Raw genomic sequence first — 17,217 nt, 5'->3', positions numbered from 1 at the left:
AGTTTAAATGTTATTAGCTTTGTTAAGTTAATCATGTCACATTGCATTAAGTGGGCCATGTTGTTCTTAGCATTGTGCATGCCATTAGCCTTGTTACGTTGTTCATGTTACATTGCATGTTTGCATGCTTAAGTTATATTGCATATTTGCACGCTTGTGTTGCATTGCATTTTTGCATACTCCATGTTACATAGGATTGTGCATGCCATGCTCATTGTCGCATTTTGCTTGGATTAAGTGTTAATCCGAGTACGAGAAACGAGGGACGTTTCATACTTGAAGTGATGAAACATGCCTCAATTCTTGGTCGCCGACGTTCTTGATCATACATGATAGAGTTTTAGGCCTTATGTGTTTATGTGTGCATTCATTTTCATATTGAATTATGCAACTTCGCCTCTCGGCAATCATGCATTGAAATGAGCAATTGGTGGCCTGAGGGTCGAGAACCACACTCCCTTGAGCTTATGAAATGATAGGAGGGTGGTTGTGCACACATATCTTGCAAATACATTGTCATGCCTTTTCTCTCTCTCTGTTGCAGCAAATTGGAAGAATGCAGCAACAACTGGTCGGCCAGCCAGAAAAACTAGCTGGCCGACCACTTTTTCTGCCCTACAACAACACAAAGTGGCCGGCAGGTGGTCTCCCACACCAACAACTAGTCGGCCACCCTCCCACAAGCTCCTAAGGTGGAGTTGAAGCTTTCTGGAGCTTGGTGCAAGTTTCTGAGAACAATTGAAAACAGAGGCAAGTTGGGGCATCGCGACGGATTTCCGAACGAGGCGACCGGGCATGCATGCACTCTTCTCCCTCTGAGGACCATGCTTTATTGCTTTACTTAGCTAATTTGCTTAGCTAGTTTATGCTTTGGATTTTGTATTTAAGTAGTTAATGCGTTTAGCTGCTTAATTGTTTTGTAATAGTTAGTTAACTAGAACTAGTTAATTAGCTTCGTTGTGCAATAATTAGTTTAATTAGCTTAGATTAGCTAGTTAGCTCTTCATTCGGACTCTCCGTCGAGAGGGCCAACTGTTGTAATAAGCGTGCGTGTGTATGATGCATGTCTTCCAACCCCCATTTCTCTCTCCCTTTTACTTAACTGCTTATGATGGCAATTTTAGGGCATATTTCGATTAGCATACCTTATGCTTGCATGTGTGCATCCATTCATATGTCTTGCATACACCGGGCTCAGCGCATCATACTAACTGCATTGTATTTCAATTCTTATTTGAATACATGTACCAAGTTGCATTTCATATGCCATCTTATAATAGCCGAGCCTATTTTAATTGCATTCTCGCATGTGTTGCATTAGCCATCTTAACATGAACTAGGATCATGCATGATTTCTAACTAGTTCTCTGTTTTGGCTTGGAGTACACTATGAGTGTTTACGCTTTAGCATACTGCATGTGTGTTAATGTTGCCATGAAAACATGCTTGCCATGAAGCTAATTGCTTATTTGATATAACTGCCTGAATGCCTGTGGGTGAAGGTTGAATTGCTTGGATTGGAACAATTCGTCAAAATTCTCGTTTTAGCCTACTTGGGAGTAGCAAACTTCAAATTATTTTCACAAACGAGCATATAATGTTTTGTTCCAACTGAGGCGATCTAGTCTATACTTGTATGCTGTGTGTATCACATAGTAATTCTAGGTTAATAACCGGAATAAGAACAGATGTGTTTTCAAAAACAAAATATCATGTTAGTAAAGGTCGATCTTTGATCAGGCGAGTGGGGGTGCTCATTGCATGACCTTCCCCTCTCGTACCCAAGTTCCCGAGCCGAGGCAACTTTGGTGATGATGGACACGTGGCCTTAGGCACGAGTCAGGGTTTCCTAAATTCCCTCAAAATAAAATATTTAGGTGGCGACTCTGTATCTGGCAAAGCAGTCCATGTTTGGCACTTCTTTATTAAAAATTAGTTTTCCAAAACGATTTGCCAGATTTGGACTCTTTGGTGATTTATCAATCTTGCATTGCACTTTGCGGGATTAGATTCAGAGCCGTGACATTGAGTCTGAACGGTAGTAGCTTAGAACAAAACGAGATTTCGCGCCCTCGCAGTGCAAATATCAGAGAGTTCTCGGGGCGTGTCTACAGTAAGTGCATACATCACAAAAGTTTTCAAAAACAACGTTCAGCCCACAAATTCAAACTTGTCGAGTCTTACATACACGAAACCCCTAAACCAAAAACCAAGCCAAGAGTTCATAACCAAAAAAGGGTTTAGACTTTGCTTCTCTCCACACAAGTCCAAGTTGGCTCATTCTCAAGAGTTCCACAAAAGGCTGACCACTGGGTAACTCCGATGCACTCTCTATCCTTGATGCCCAACTTGCTCACCTACATATATATATACATAAATAGTGAGCTAATGCCTAATGAGTTATAACAGAATAAAGAGGTTATATAAATGATGTTCAATATCATTGCAAATGTCATTTTTACATATCCAGTCAACCTTGGCATTAATAACCATTTCATTCAAATCATGTGGCACATCCAATAGAGTAATTATGCTTTAATAACAATGGGACCGCGAGGGTCAATTAAGGTTCAATATTCAATGTGACCATGATGGTCTAACAACAGAGGTCTCTATGTTTGAATTATCCAATGAGCCACGGTATTGTTTCCCCTGGGCAAGGGTCAATAGGCCATGTTATTAATCTCCCCCTAGCAAGGGTCAATATGCTATGGTATTAATCTCCCCCAGGCAAGGGTCAATGGGCCATGGTATTAATCTTCTCCAGGCAAGGGCCTCACTAAAGGATGCCACGATTACAAATTCAAATGGAACTTTATTCATTAAGGACAAGTAGTACTTCAATAAACCATTCAATCATTCATATATCAAATTTGATAACAATAACATTTTCGAAAGTAAACATAACTCAAACATATCTTTATAAAGTTATTACTCATCGTAGGTTATGTTGTCACCAGGCCTCGGACGTCTACCTATACAAAACACATAACAAAAATACAATTGGAGTACCATTTGATAACCATTTCGCTTTAATTAAATTTCCTTTGTGTGTTTCTAACTCATTCCATGTGTATATGAGCTCAATTGGCGCTTAAGAGTACTCGAAATGACATGAGGATGCAAGTATGCACTTAAAAGAGTTAGTCAAACTTTGTTGAAAACAGGGTCTCCGCTCGAGCGTAGCTTCCTTCGCTTGAGCGGGTGTTCAAAAATAAGGGTGGTCGCTTGAGTGCAACTTCTGTCGCTTGAGCGGTCTGTAAAAGTACTGGTTGCATGAATTTTTCGCTCAATGGACGCTTGACGGTTGCTCGAGCGGAAAACTGAGTAAAAAGGGTCTTCGCTTGAGTGCAACTTTGGTCGCTCCAGCGGTCTACAAAATTTTGTAAAAATTTCTAGGAGCTTGATTTTCACGTTCGAGCGACACTTTCTTTGCTCGAGCGGACTGGTCGAATTCTGAAATTTCCAAAACTGTGTTTGAAGTTCATATTTGATATTCAAAGGTCCAAAACTTGTATTTTTGGTATAAAAACATGGAAAAACATTTTAGAACTTGAAAATATAGTCAATTTGAAACCAATCGCTCAAATCAAACTTAAACCATGAAGTTGGAACCATGCATGACATGTATTGCCCTCATTTCTTTTGAAATCTTTTCAAAACTTGATCAAATGGCATGACAAATGTAAAAACATGAAGAACTCTCTAAATAAATGTGTAAAATTCCCATGCATGTAAAAATTCATAGAAAATTGAACTCAAAGATGAAGGATTATGTATGCATGTATGCAATTATACTCAATTATTCCATAATCAAGTCAATTCTTTCTACTTACATGCAAATAGACTCATAACTTCTTGAGTTCATGTCCTATATGTTTTATTTTCAAGATTTAAGGAGGAATTCCATACCTAGAATGTGAATTCAAGTGTATTATAGCTTAATCCTTCAAGTTCTCTACCAATTCATTCAATTTATCCTTGCTCGCTCTCTCTCTCTCTCTCTCTCTCTCTCTCTCTCTCTAAGTTAAGTTCTTCTTCTCCCTCTCTTAAAATCTCAGCCAAATTATGTATTTGAGGCCAAGTAAGGATTATATCACTTATATATACATGTGATTAGCTTAGTCTAATCATAGTTGATTAAGGTTAATTAAGTAGGCTCAATTCTAACTAAGTTCAATCAGTTTATTCTAATTATTTTGGTCTGAATCAAATTTGACGAAAGTTGCCATAAAATTCTAAATATTCTAATTAGTCTATTGGGCTAGTCAATTTTAGCTTCTGAAGCCATTCAGGCTTTCAATGTTTGATTCTAAATCGACAAGTGAACAGATATTTCAAGTAATAACAGATAACTACAAAATTAAGCATGTAATCACACAATCATGCAATTAAACTTATTGAATCAATATAATATGATAGCACAGAGGTCGGGGTCATCATACTTTGTACGTAACAAATAAATTATAAGCAATGAAAATGTATGACAATTCATGAAAAGACAAGCTAATAGTCCAATATTACAACTACATTACAAGTAATGAAATTATCAACAAAAAAATTCATTACAATTTGAATCATAACTAAACATGACTTCATTAACAAGTGCATGCCATTACAATCAAAATGACTTGATAATGTAATCAGTAAACGACATTACAATCTGGGCTCTATATCAAAATCCATATCTGAGTCACTATGACTACGAAATTCATCTTCATCATCACTAGGATCATTTGAATTTTGATCATTATCATCATCATAGATAAAATCATCCATGTTTGTAGCCTCTACATATACACCTTTACCAGATTGCAAAACCACTTCGCTTGGAATAATATCAGGTGCAATATCGGTCCTACATAAAGTGTTGCTAATGGAATCTGCAATAGTGATTTGGACAATTTCAGTGGTCTCGTCTTGCTAGAACACATCATTCAGAATAGGCAATTCATTATTATTGGGATCTACATCCTTAAGTTTCGGCACATTCCATATTCCTTGACGTTGAAGTCACTCCACAACTTGCCAATGTTCACCTAATTTTGGTATCATTGACATACAAAACTTGCTGCACTTGACTTGGCAAGACAAATGGGTCATTTTGATACCAATGACTTCTTACATCAATGGTTGTTAGATGTGTTTCAGTGCGAAATGTCCTGTTGCTACCAGTGTTAAACCATTCACATTGAAACAACACAACTCGATGCCCGAACATGTATGTCATTTCCCAAACTTTAGTCAAGTGACCATAGAAATCAATTGACATACCCTGATGATCCCCTTGAATGACCAATCCATTATTTTGACTTTTACGACGGTTGTCTCAATCTTTGGTATGGAATCGAATTCCATTACAAATACAACCCGAATAAATATTCACTATTGAACTAGGACCATTAGCTAATGACATCAATTGCTTCCGATGATCCTTCAGCTCGTAATTGATTTATCTGCATGAACATGTGACAAGGATATATGATGTTAATATCAATCTAGGAACAATGAATAATGTTTATGATGTTTATTATATATTTATCTATATATGTTACCCGCTCTTTGAACCACATAAGAAATTCTTCTTGTTGCCGTCTTGTAATGTCATGTACATTTTCATTCTGTAACTAATTCTTGTGTTGTCTGCTTCAAAAAAATGTGAATAATTAGCACTTGAGTGCGATCATAACAAAAAAGTTATGCATATAGTTAACTAAATGAGAACATACTCTAGACATTTATCAATTTAAGGACTATTGTACTAAACAAACCAATAAGCCACTTTTCTTTCATTCTCAGACACGTCGAGTGCCCTTTGAGTTAGCCCAAAAGTACAGACTTTTTGTGAAAAAACTGAATGCCCCACGTCAACATCACCACCATTTTCATTTCTTTCCGCTCTGTTATATACGGTTTCAATCCCACCAAGATACATAGAGCAAAAAGTGAAGCATTCTTTGACAATGTAAGCTTTTGCAATCAAACCTTTTGGGTGAGCTCGATTCGCTATATATACCCTTTCAAAATCTCAAGTAATCTTCAACAAATAACATGAAATTACTATATAAACCACATATACGATACTATAATATTAAAAAAAATCATATAACAATAAGCGCATAATAATACCTTTCAATAGGGTACATCCATCAATATTGTACTGGCCCTCCAAGAATGGCTTTGTGAGGCAAGTGAATAGCTAAGTGGGCCATGACATCAAAGAATGCAAGTGGAAATTTTTTTCTAACTTGCAAAGTATGAGTTCTATGCTTTCTTGTAATTTCTCCAAGTCATTCACTCTCACTGTTTTCGAACATAACTCTTGAAAGTAATTTCCCAACTCAAACAATGCAATAAAAATGTCCTTGTTAAGATACCCACGCATCCCAATGGGAAGAAGTCGTTGTATAAGGACATAGCAATCATGACTTTTCAAACCGAATAACTTGCCGCCTTTAGTGTTCATACACCTAGAGATGTTTGTTGCATATCCATCAGGATACCTAATCGATTTTAAGAATGCACAAAAACCTTGTCTTTCCTTTAGGGACAATGTGTACAATGCAAGGGGCTTTTCAAAGGACCCATCTGAGCGCCTCTTTAAGTGCAAATCTTTTCTAATTTTCATATCCTCTAAATCCATGCGTGCTTTTTCCGTGTCCTTGTTTTTTCCATCAATGCTCAACAAAGTTCTAATCAAATTGTCACATATGTTCTTCTCTATGTGCATGACAACAAGGTTATGTCGTAACTTGAGTGTCTTCTAGTAAGGCAATTCGAAAAATATGCTTTTCTTTGTCCAATTCAGTACTGTATTTTCATCCCTTTTTCTTTTCTGGTTGTTTAGATGCTTCTCAAATGGTTTAAATGTTCTTGAATCCAGTTGATCTAATATTTGTTCCTCTGACAACTCCAGAGGTCTTGCTCGATCATCTGCCTTACCATTAAAGAGCTTACTTTTTCGCCAAGGATGGTCTTGAGGAAAGTATTGGCGAGCACCAGTGTACCCTATCTTACTTCTTAACTGTTGTGATGATGCATTCTCATTACAATTGGGGCAAGCCAAATATCCTTTTGTATTCCACCCTGACAAGTTACCATAAGCTGGAAAGTCATTAATAGTCCACATAACAATTACACGCATTTGAAAACTTGCCTTAGTTGAGGCATCATACTGTAGACGTCCCTGAACGCCCCGGGAGGAACGAGCTTCCGTTCTGTTCATATTGGGGTCACTACAGCTCAGGACTCTCAGATTTGTCACGGTTCTAAGTCTGAACCAAAGAGTCCAAATCCGGCAAATCGTTTTGAGAAACAGATTTTTGAAAAGAAGTGCCAAACATGGACTGCTTTGCCAGATACAGAGTCGCCACCTAAATATTTTATTTCGGGAAATTTAGGAAACCCTGACTCGTTGCCTAAGGCCACGTGTCCGTCATCACCAAAGTTGCCTCGGCTCGGGAACTTGGGTACGATTGGGGAAGGTCACTTCGTGAGCACCCCCGCTCGCCCGATCAAAGATCGGCCTCTACTAACCATGATATCTATTTTTGAAAACATTGTATGTTCTTATTCCGGTTATTAGCCTAGGTTACTATGTGATGCACACAGCATATAAGTATAGACTGGGTCGTCCGAATTGGAACAAAACATTTCATGTTTGTTTATTTGAAAGATGGTTTGCTACTCGCAAGTAGGCTTAAAATGCAGATTTTTCCACCCTCAGGTGGGCTTAGAAAACATGATTTTGCCACTATCTAGTGGGCTTAAAACACACATTTGATGAATTATTCCAATTCAAATAACCCAACCTTCACCCACAGGCACTCAGGCAGTTATATCACATAAGCAATTAGCCTCATGATAAGCATGCTATTCATGGCAGTCACTCACACGCATGCAAGGATGCTAAAGCATAGAACTTACCGAGTACTCCAAGCCAAAATAGAAACTACATTAGAAATCATGCATGATCCTAAGTATACAAAAATGCCTAATGCAACACATGAAAAATGCAACTATAGCAGGCTCGGCTATTTTAAGATGGCATATGAAATGCTACAACTATCATGTATTCAATTTGGAATTGAAAGTACAATGCAGTTAGTATGATGCGCCGAGCCCGGTGCATGCAAAACAGATGAATGATGCAAACATGCTATCATACTGTATGCTAATTGAAATATGCCCTAATCTAACCATCAAAAGCGGATAAATAAAAGGGAGAAAGACGTGGGGTTAGAAGACATACAACACACACACGCACGCTTATTACAATTGTGCCCTCGCGCAGAGGGTCCGAATAAATAATACAGTCCCGAATAAAAGAATATTACAGTCCAAATATTACAGTCCGAATAATATACAAATTCCTAATTAATTAACAAATTAACTAAGAAAACTGTAAAACTGGCGTGCAAGCCAGGGACTGCCTTGCTTCTGATGAATGATGCATGTCTGGGTTGCCTTGCGCGGAAATCCACTGGGATGCCCCAATTAGCCTCTGTTTACACTTGTTCTTGAAATGCGTGCCAAGCTCCAGAAAGTTGCTGATTCTTTATTTTACTGCAACAGAGAGCAGGAAAGGGGCATAGCAATGTATTTTCACAGATATATGCATGCCTCGATCCTCGTGCCACCAATCACGCATATCGATGCATGATGGCCGAGTAAACGAAATGTGCAACTCAATATAGAATGAATGCACGTGTAAACACAACAAGAACCTAACTCCATCATGGGTAATCCGGAGTGTCGGTGACTGGGAATTGAGACACGTTCCGTCACTCGGAGTACGAAACGCACCTCGTTTCCCGTGTCCGTGCTAGCTCTTATCCCGAACACGATGCGATATGCATGATATGCATGAATGCAACTAAGATACAACCTAGTATGCACAATGCTATGAAAATGAGATGTCTCGAAATGCGTGCACACGGGCACGCAAACCGAGAAAATGACAGAATGCGATGCAAATGACATGGAAATATGATATGGGCTTACACTAACATGAGAGAGCCTCAGCCACACTCACATAAGAGGCCGATGGATGAAAATGAAGTGCCTCGAAATGCGTGCACACGGGCATGCAAACTGAGACAATGGCATACGCAATGCAATATGGCTAAAATGGCATATAGAATGCGACATGGACTTACACTAACATGAGAGAGCCTTAGCCACACTCACATAAGAGGCCGATGGATGAAAATGAAGTGCCTCGAAATGCGTGCACACGGGCACGCAAACTGAGGCAATGGTATATGCAATGCAATGGCATGGAAATGGCATATAGAATGCAACATGGACTTATACTAACATGAGAGAGCCTCAGCCACACTCACATAAGAGGCCGATGGATGAAAATGAAGTGCCTCGAAATGCGTGCACACGGGCACGCAAACCGAGGCAATGGCATATGCAATGCAATGGCATGGAAATGACATATAGAATGCAACATGGACTTATACTAACATGAGAGGGCCTCAGCCACACTCACATAAGAGGCCAATGGATGAAAATGAAGTGCCTCGAAATGCGTGCACACGGGCACGCAAACCGAGGCAATGGTATATGCAATGCAATGGCATGGAAATGGCATATAGAATGCAACATGGACTTATACTAACATGAGAGAGCCTCAGCCACACTCACATAAGAGGCCGGTGGATGAAAATGAAGTGCCTCGAAATGCGTGCACACGGGCACGCAAACCGAGGCAATGGCATATGCAATGCAATGGCATGGAAATGACATATAGAATGCAACATGGACTTATACTAACATGAGAGGGCCTCAGCCACACTCACATAAGAGGCCAATGGATGAAAATGAAGTACCTCGAAATGCGTGCACACGGGCACGCAAACCGAGGCAATGGTATATGCAATGCAATGGCATGGAAATGGCATATAGAATGCAACATGGACTTATACTAACATGAGAGAGCCTCAGCCACACTCACATAAGAGGCCGATGGATGAAAATGAAGTGCCTCGAAATGCGTGCACACGGGCACGCAAACCGAGGCAATGGTATATGCAATGCAATGGCATGGAAATGGCATATAGAATGCAACATGGTAATAGAATTTAAGCGCTGAAATGTGGGGGGAAACAGCCCCGAAATGGGGCGAAAACACACCCGATGCAAGGAATAGTCCCGAAACATGAATTTTGGGACCCGAAATGGCCTATAGCTATACCAAACATGCACAATATGGATATGCAATGAAAATACAGAAGCAAGGCAGTCCCAAAATTAGCATTTTTCTAGTACAAAACATGGCCAAACAGCAAGCAAAGATAGGGCAAAATTAGCATGCGAAAATGGCCCTAAACATGAGATTATGAAGCAACTCACAGCTGCAAACTCCAAATGGGTTAGGACCCTTCAACAACATTGAAGAGGGACCAAAAATAAGCACTTTCACAGAACTGTAAAAACCTCAAAAATAAACATAGATAAGGCTAAGTTCTTACGCAAGAAAACAGACCAAAAGGTGGCCAAAGAGGCAAGTGGTATATACAAAGCCCAAACTGAAAAATTCCCTTCTACAACATTTAAGAGGGACCAAAAATAAGCATATTTTCAGAACTGTAAAAAACTCCGAAACAATATACAAACATGCTAGAAATGCAATGCAAAATGAGGCTCAAATGAGGCTATAACATGAAGTATGCAAAATGTTCCACAAATGGCCAAAGACCCTTAATGAAACATGTTAAGAAGGTCAAAATAAGGCCATCTCTAGGCCTGTAAAAAGACCAAAAACAGAAGCATGATAGGCTGCCAAGGCATGCAAAAATGGGGACCAAAAGAGAGATATAACATGAAGTGACATATGGAGGTCCCAAACAGTGATGAGCCCTTCTTCAATGTTGAAGAGGGGCTCAAAATAAGCCTATTCACAGAACTGTAAAACACCCAAAAATGGAAGCATAATGGGTTGCCAAAGCATGCAAGAAAATTGACATTTAAGGGGATATTGAAGCAAGTGCAATATGGGGGCCTCAAACAGGGTTGAGCCCTAATGAAACAAGAAAATGAGCTCAAAAAAATGACCTTTTCAGTTTTGGTCGGAGCTCAAATCAATAATCATGTATGGCTTAGAGATGGTGCAAAAATGGGCTAGAAAAGAGGGAAATTGGACTTACCTTTGAAGACCAACACTTTTGTTGCTTCTTGGACCAAATTTGGTGACTCTAAGCTGCTGGAATTCTTCCCCTTGCTGCTGGAATGGAAAGGTGGTGGTAGAGCTTGAAGATGATGAAGGAATGGAGCCCAAAACTTGAAGGAAATGGGGTCCTATGTATGTATATGCTCCAAGCAACTCTTGTAACCCTTTCTCTAGAGTTGGGAGGCTCTCTATATGGATAAGAGATGGAGAGAAGAGTCTAGCAAAAGTGGAGGGAAAATGAGGCCTTTTTTTCTCAAAAGGGTCCCCCGGATGTAGATATTTTTGGGGGAAAACCAAGGCACAGCTGGAATGTACTCAACCTGAAGAAGCAGGCCGGCCTGACATTTTGGCTGCAGGTGGCCGGCCGGCCACTTCCCCTAGCCGGCCGGCTAGGTCAAAGGAAAAAAGTGGCCGGCCGGCCAGAAAAAGTGGCCGGCCAGCCTCTAGGATGAAGCCCCAGAAGTTAGCTTTCCAATGGCGCAAACCTTGCATTAAAATTCCTCCTGTAGAAAAAGTTATGCCCTTTTCCATGAAGCCGCGCAGATTCGGTCCAAGCGGACTTCAACCAACCACATCTCTCCCCCTCGGACTTGGACTTCGGATATTCTTGAGTGTAAAATGAAGCCCTGGAAGTAAGCTTTCCAATGGTGGTGGCCTCATATCTTAATTCCTCTTGTGCAAAGAGTTACGCCCGTTTCGGTGAAGCCGCGCAGATTTTTCTCCTTCCCGGATTCATGCTGAACCACTTTTGACCAAAAAGAAGTTGGCTTTTCAGCAAAATTGCTGGCCTCCCACCCTCCTACAGGCTTTCTAACAGTGAAAATAAGGTCTCCACCAAAAAAGAGCCCAAACTGATGCAAAACGAACCCTCGGGGGCCAAAACACGCAGTTCGGGGTCCCGAAAATGGGCTGCTAAGCACCGAAAGTGGCGTTCGGCCACGAAGTGGGTTTCTCAGACCCCAGTGTCCCTCAAAAGGGAGAAAATAAGACATATGCCAAAAACTGGAGCAATAGGAGATGGTTAAGCGGTCCCGAACCGAGGCACACGGCCTGACGGCTCCGAAAACCGGGAACCGGGCTCCGAAATGGGCAAAATGGCCTACGGCCACAAAATGTAGCCCACGGTCATTGAGAGACAGTCTACGGGACCTCTCTCTTCCCTCAGGAAAAGAAACAGAGAAAATCGAGTCTGGTTCGCAAACCGAGGCAAGGCACAGAAGAGGGTTCGGAAGTCCGGAGGCAGGGCTCGCAGCCGCGACTCTGAGACTTCTGAACAAGCACAACATGCAATATCACCGAGTGCTCAACTGGTGACGTCTGAGTCTCAAGGTCGGTCAAAAATGGGGTGTCTACACATACGTAACTACACCATCTTCCACAACTCCTTCAATTCGTCAATTAATGGCCTTTAGTAAACATCAATATCTCTCCCTGGTGCTTGTGGTCCAGGAATAAGCAATGACATCATGGAAAATGGTTGTTTCATACACTTCCATGGTGGCAAATTATAAGGCATAACTACCATTGGCTACATACTATATGAGTTGCTCATATTTCCAAAAGGATTGAAACCATCGATGGCCAACCCTAGCCTCACATTACGTGGTTCTTGGGCAAACACAGCATGTTGCCTGTCAAAGTCCTTCCATGCCTCACCGTCGGCTGGATGCCTTAATATGCCATTGTCAACATGTTTTTCTTTGTGCTATCTCATATCTACAGTAGTTTTTCTCGACATGTATAATCTTTACAACCTTGGTGTCAACGAGAAATATCTCAAAATCTTATGAGGAATCTTCTTACCTTTGCCATCATTCAGTTTGCATCTAGGCTCCTTACAAATCGGACAATTTTCTAAATTTGCATTTTCCTTCAAAAAAAGAGCACAATCATACTTACATGCATGAATAGGCACATATCCTAAACCCAAGTCACGCAAAAATTTCTTGGCTTCATGAAGGGTCCATGGAGCCTTTTGGTCACTTTCTGGTAAAAGGTCTTTCAATAGACCTAACAACATGTCAAAAGACTTATTGCGCCACTTGTTTAACACTTTCATATGAAGCATCTTAATGACAAATGATAACAAAGTAAACTTTTGTCAGCCAAGGTATAACGAACGCCGAGTATCCTCTAACAATTTATCAAAATTTCGTGCATCCTCTCTTTGCTCATTATCATGCCACTCATCCTTTTCATAATCATAAAAAATATCCTCCATGCCTTGGTCTTCTAATATATCACACAATTCATCTTCAAGTTCAAGGCTTTCATTGGTTGTCCCTTCATCACCAACACCTTCAACCTCATTGTCATTATTTCACACACGAGGTTGAGTGACTGGAACAGTTTTCCCATGGTGCACCCAAGTTTTGTATGAAAGTGACATCCCTTTTCAGATCAAATGATATTCCACATCCTTGATGGTATGACGTTCAAAATTTAGGCAATCCATACACAGAAAACGAATTCTATTAACTAGGCCAATATTTGTCATCACAAATTGGAGAAATGACTCAAGCCCTTCTTTATACTCTGAACTCAATTTGCTTCTAATGGACATCCAACTCTTGTCCATATTTGGTCACCTATAAAGTAAAGGTTATGTTAGGTAAACGCATCATTTATTGCGTATGGTTATAACAAAAAACAATAAATTATATACAAGTGAATAAACCAAGAACCAACTAACTAATTTTCACACAACCCAATTAGCACAAAAAACCAATAAATTATATACAAGTGACTAATATTAATTTTAATTTTGTGTTTTCAGACATGGCTTTTGAAAGTCCCCATCTATTGTGAAGGCTCCAACAGAAAAGCCAAGAAAGTTCTACAAAACATCAATGGTATATTACTCAAATCAAATCCTCAGATGACTATGGTTGCCATGTAATCAAGTCTAGGAAAAGAAAAAGAGAAGAAAAGATAATAGAGGACAACAAAATAAGATTTATAATCTGAAGTTATTAAAAAAACTTTATAAGCTGGCAAAATTTAGGAAGTACGTCTATGGTTTTGATTAGGTTATTTAGTATCAAACTTGTTAATTTTTTTTTTAAAAAAAATATGTACATATATATACACATAGGGTCGATTGCGTGACCCATTCTTTCATTTTACTGGTGCAACAAGGACTTATTGACTAATCGAGAAACTAATTGAGCCAATTATGATTCCCTCACCCTCAGCACACATTGACAATAATGACCAAAAAAGGGGGGGGGGGGAAATCAACTTTAAAATAAATGTCAATTTGGTGAATGAACCAATTAAATGTTAAAACCAAGTCAATGATTTCTTATGTATGTCTTTATTCAGGGTGAATAAGTTTACATCCACCATCCTATTTTAATACTCATTATTCTTACTTGGAATTTAAATCCAAGGTTTAGTCCACTCTCGACTCACCATTTGTTAAAATTTATAATTTATTACAAATAACACAGAAACAACAGCACACAGCACCAGCAGAACATCAACAACAAAACAGAACTAGCACCAAAATAGAACCAAACTAGAACTAGAAACAGCATAAAGCTGGCTATCATCACTGCATCAAACCAGAACCAGCATAAGCACTAGTACCGCAAATAGAAGAATCGAAAGAATCAGAAGAAACAACAAAAGTCCTATATTGATAACAGAAGAATCATACATCTTAAATATAAGTTCTAGTAATTAGATTATGGTTTACAGTTTATTGCATGTATTGAGAATTTAGTAATAAAGTCTATGCTATATGGCATACTAAGTTTTCGAAATTAGGGGTTTTCAATATTAGAGTTTTATGTACCAAAAAAAATTTAGGGATTACTAAAGAAATTACAATCAATCAAAATCTAAAATAATCCATATAATACGATGATTTCACAATAATAAATCAGATTGTTACATCATAATAGTAAATGGTAATAGCAACCCATAATACCAAATATATAATACAATACCCAAAACCTTCAAATACAACAACAACTCTCAAACCCAATTCAACAAACACTATATACAACTAGCTACCTAATTTTTAGTTTAAATTGTTCCAAATACATACACATCAGTGCTCAGAAATGATTGTAAGAAAAGAAAAATGTATGAGTAACAACTAAAATAGCAGAGACATTGAACATCTACAAAGACAATGAATCTAGTTCTTTTAGTGTCAAAAATCAAAACGAAGACAATGAAACCGGTTCTTTCAGTGACAATGAAAGTCCACTAATCAAATGGATAAGCATAGAAAGAAAAAACAAAACAAAAATCAAAATGAAGATGAGCATATAATATACATATATATATATATATATATATAGAGAGAGAGAGAGAGAGAGAATACCCGATTGGACCACAAAATGCAAAAGATGAGGAAGCAAACTTGGTGGTGGGCGAAATGCGAGAGAAGAGGCAATAAAGTTGGTTTTGATTGGCAGTGAACAAGGGACGAAGTGAATGGAGATGGTGGCTAAGGCTGTGTTTCCGATTGGGAATGAGTGAGGAGTTGAAACAATGAAAAATGAAGCTCAAACTGATTTAGGAATTAGATAATGAAAAAAAAAAAATTGATTTAAACATTCAAAACTATGTAGTTTTGCTTCATAAATACTCATTTTCTTTTTTGTGACAACAATTTATTGGTCACCAATGGTTTTGAGATCCTGCCATTTTTATTTCGCTTTACGGCCATTACCTTGCACGACCGCATTTCCTATTTCGTTGCAAAAAATTACCTATCAACCACCAGAAAAGTGTTGGTGGTGAAAACATAACTAATCCGCAACCAAGGAAAATTTTGGTCGCAGAAAGTGAACTATCTACGACCAACATGAAAAAGGTGATCGCTAAAGGTGTTTGTTCTTGTAGTGAAATGACACTTTGCTCTCTTTATATTTTACTATTTTGTTATTTTGGCCTTTACTGTGCTTCTTTTTTTTTTTTTCCCTCCACGTTTTAATTTTTTTTCCCATTCTTACAAGCTAACTTATGTCTAAAATTAAATAGAAAATACCACGTTAGTTGTCAAGTGACATAAAAAAATATATTATTATTTGAGTTTAAGTATGGGTCAGTGATATAGGTTAAGTATAATAATATATTTCATGTCATGTCAATATTAATGTGATTTTTTATGTCTAATTTTGAACAAAAATTAGCTTTAACAATAAATTGAAAAAAATTTAAAACTCGAAGGGCCAAAGTGAGATTTTTTTTTTTTTTAAGTTAAAGTTAGAAAATAGAAAATATAACAGGAGCTAAGTATAATTTACTCAAAAAAAGAAATATCATCGAATGACAAAATTTTTTTTTTTGTTGTTGAAAAAAACAAGAGGCTTTTGAAATGGTCATAATTGTAGCCTAATAAGATAAACATGATATGTATTGCAATTAAGGGCTTGCGTGCTGTGGTTCGGGCGGTTTGAGAGTAAAATTATAAATCGAATGACGGGTTAGCGGATTAGCGGATTGATAAATTACGGTTTGGGCGGTTTTTGGCGGATTGGCGGATTGAAGAATATTCTAACTAATTATCATACATTCGCATAATATATAACACTATTTTATATAATATTTTTTAGATATATAACACAAAGTAATTTTACATAATATTTTCATATATATAATAATTTGTAATAAATTTTATATCTTTAATCTCTCTCACACTCATTTTTACATTGATATTTCATTGGAAATTAAAAAAAGGAAAATTTGGCTATAAACCCCCCTTATCTTCCTTTTATTGTTAAAAAGACTAAGAAAAAAATTATACTTTTAAAACCCCCTCATAATTATAAATTCTTATATAAAGGACAAAATTTATTATTTAAATATTTTATCAGACTATTATACACTCAATTAAATCTTTCCTAATCACAATCTCAATCTCTCAAGCTTCGTCTGATACAACTATTGCATGTACATAGATGATGACTCCATGGCTAGGGCTTCAAAGGAGATCTGGTCGGAGTGACCAGATCTGGTAGCAAATGCCTCTATAGAAACAATAAGAAGATCAAAATAGCAAAAGTTCATCCTCAATCAAT

The 17,217-nt window shown here is 38.2% G+C and overlaps 1 long non-coding RNA gene across 1 annotated transcript; it reads right to left on the bottom strand.

Moving 5' to 3' along the window:
• Positions 1-4,476: 4,476 nt before the first annotated feature.
• Positions 4,477-15,786, bottom strand: LOC114289905 (uncharacterized). The gene is made up of 3 exons (XR_003638774.2): positions 15,516-15,786; positions 5,556-5,643; positions 4,477-5,456 (listed from the first exon to the last, which is right to left on the bottom strand). It is a non-coding gene; the product is annotated as an uncharacterized LOC114289905 (long non-coding RNA).
• Between the last annotated feature and the right edge of the window lie 1,431 nt (positions 15,787-17,217).

This window comes from Camellia sinensis, chromosome 4 (genome assembly GCF_055761805.1).
Source record: "Camellia sinensis isolate YWXY chromosome 4, ASM5576180v1, whole genome shotgun sequence".
Lineage (NCBI taxonomy): Eukaryota > Viridiplantae > Streptophyta > Magnoliopsida > Ericales > Theaceae > Camellia > Camellia sinensis.
This window is presented reverse-complemented; position numbering and strand designations above follow the sequence as displayed.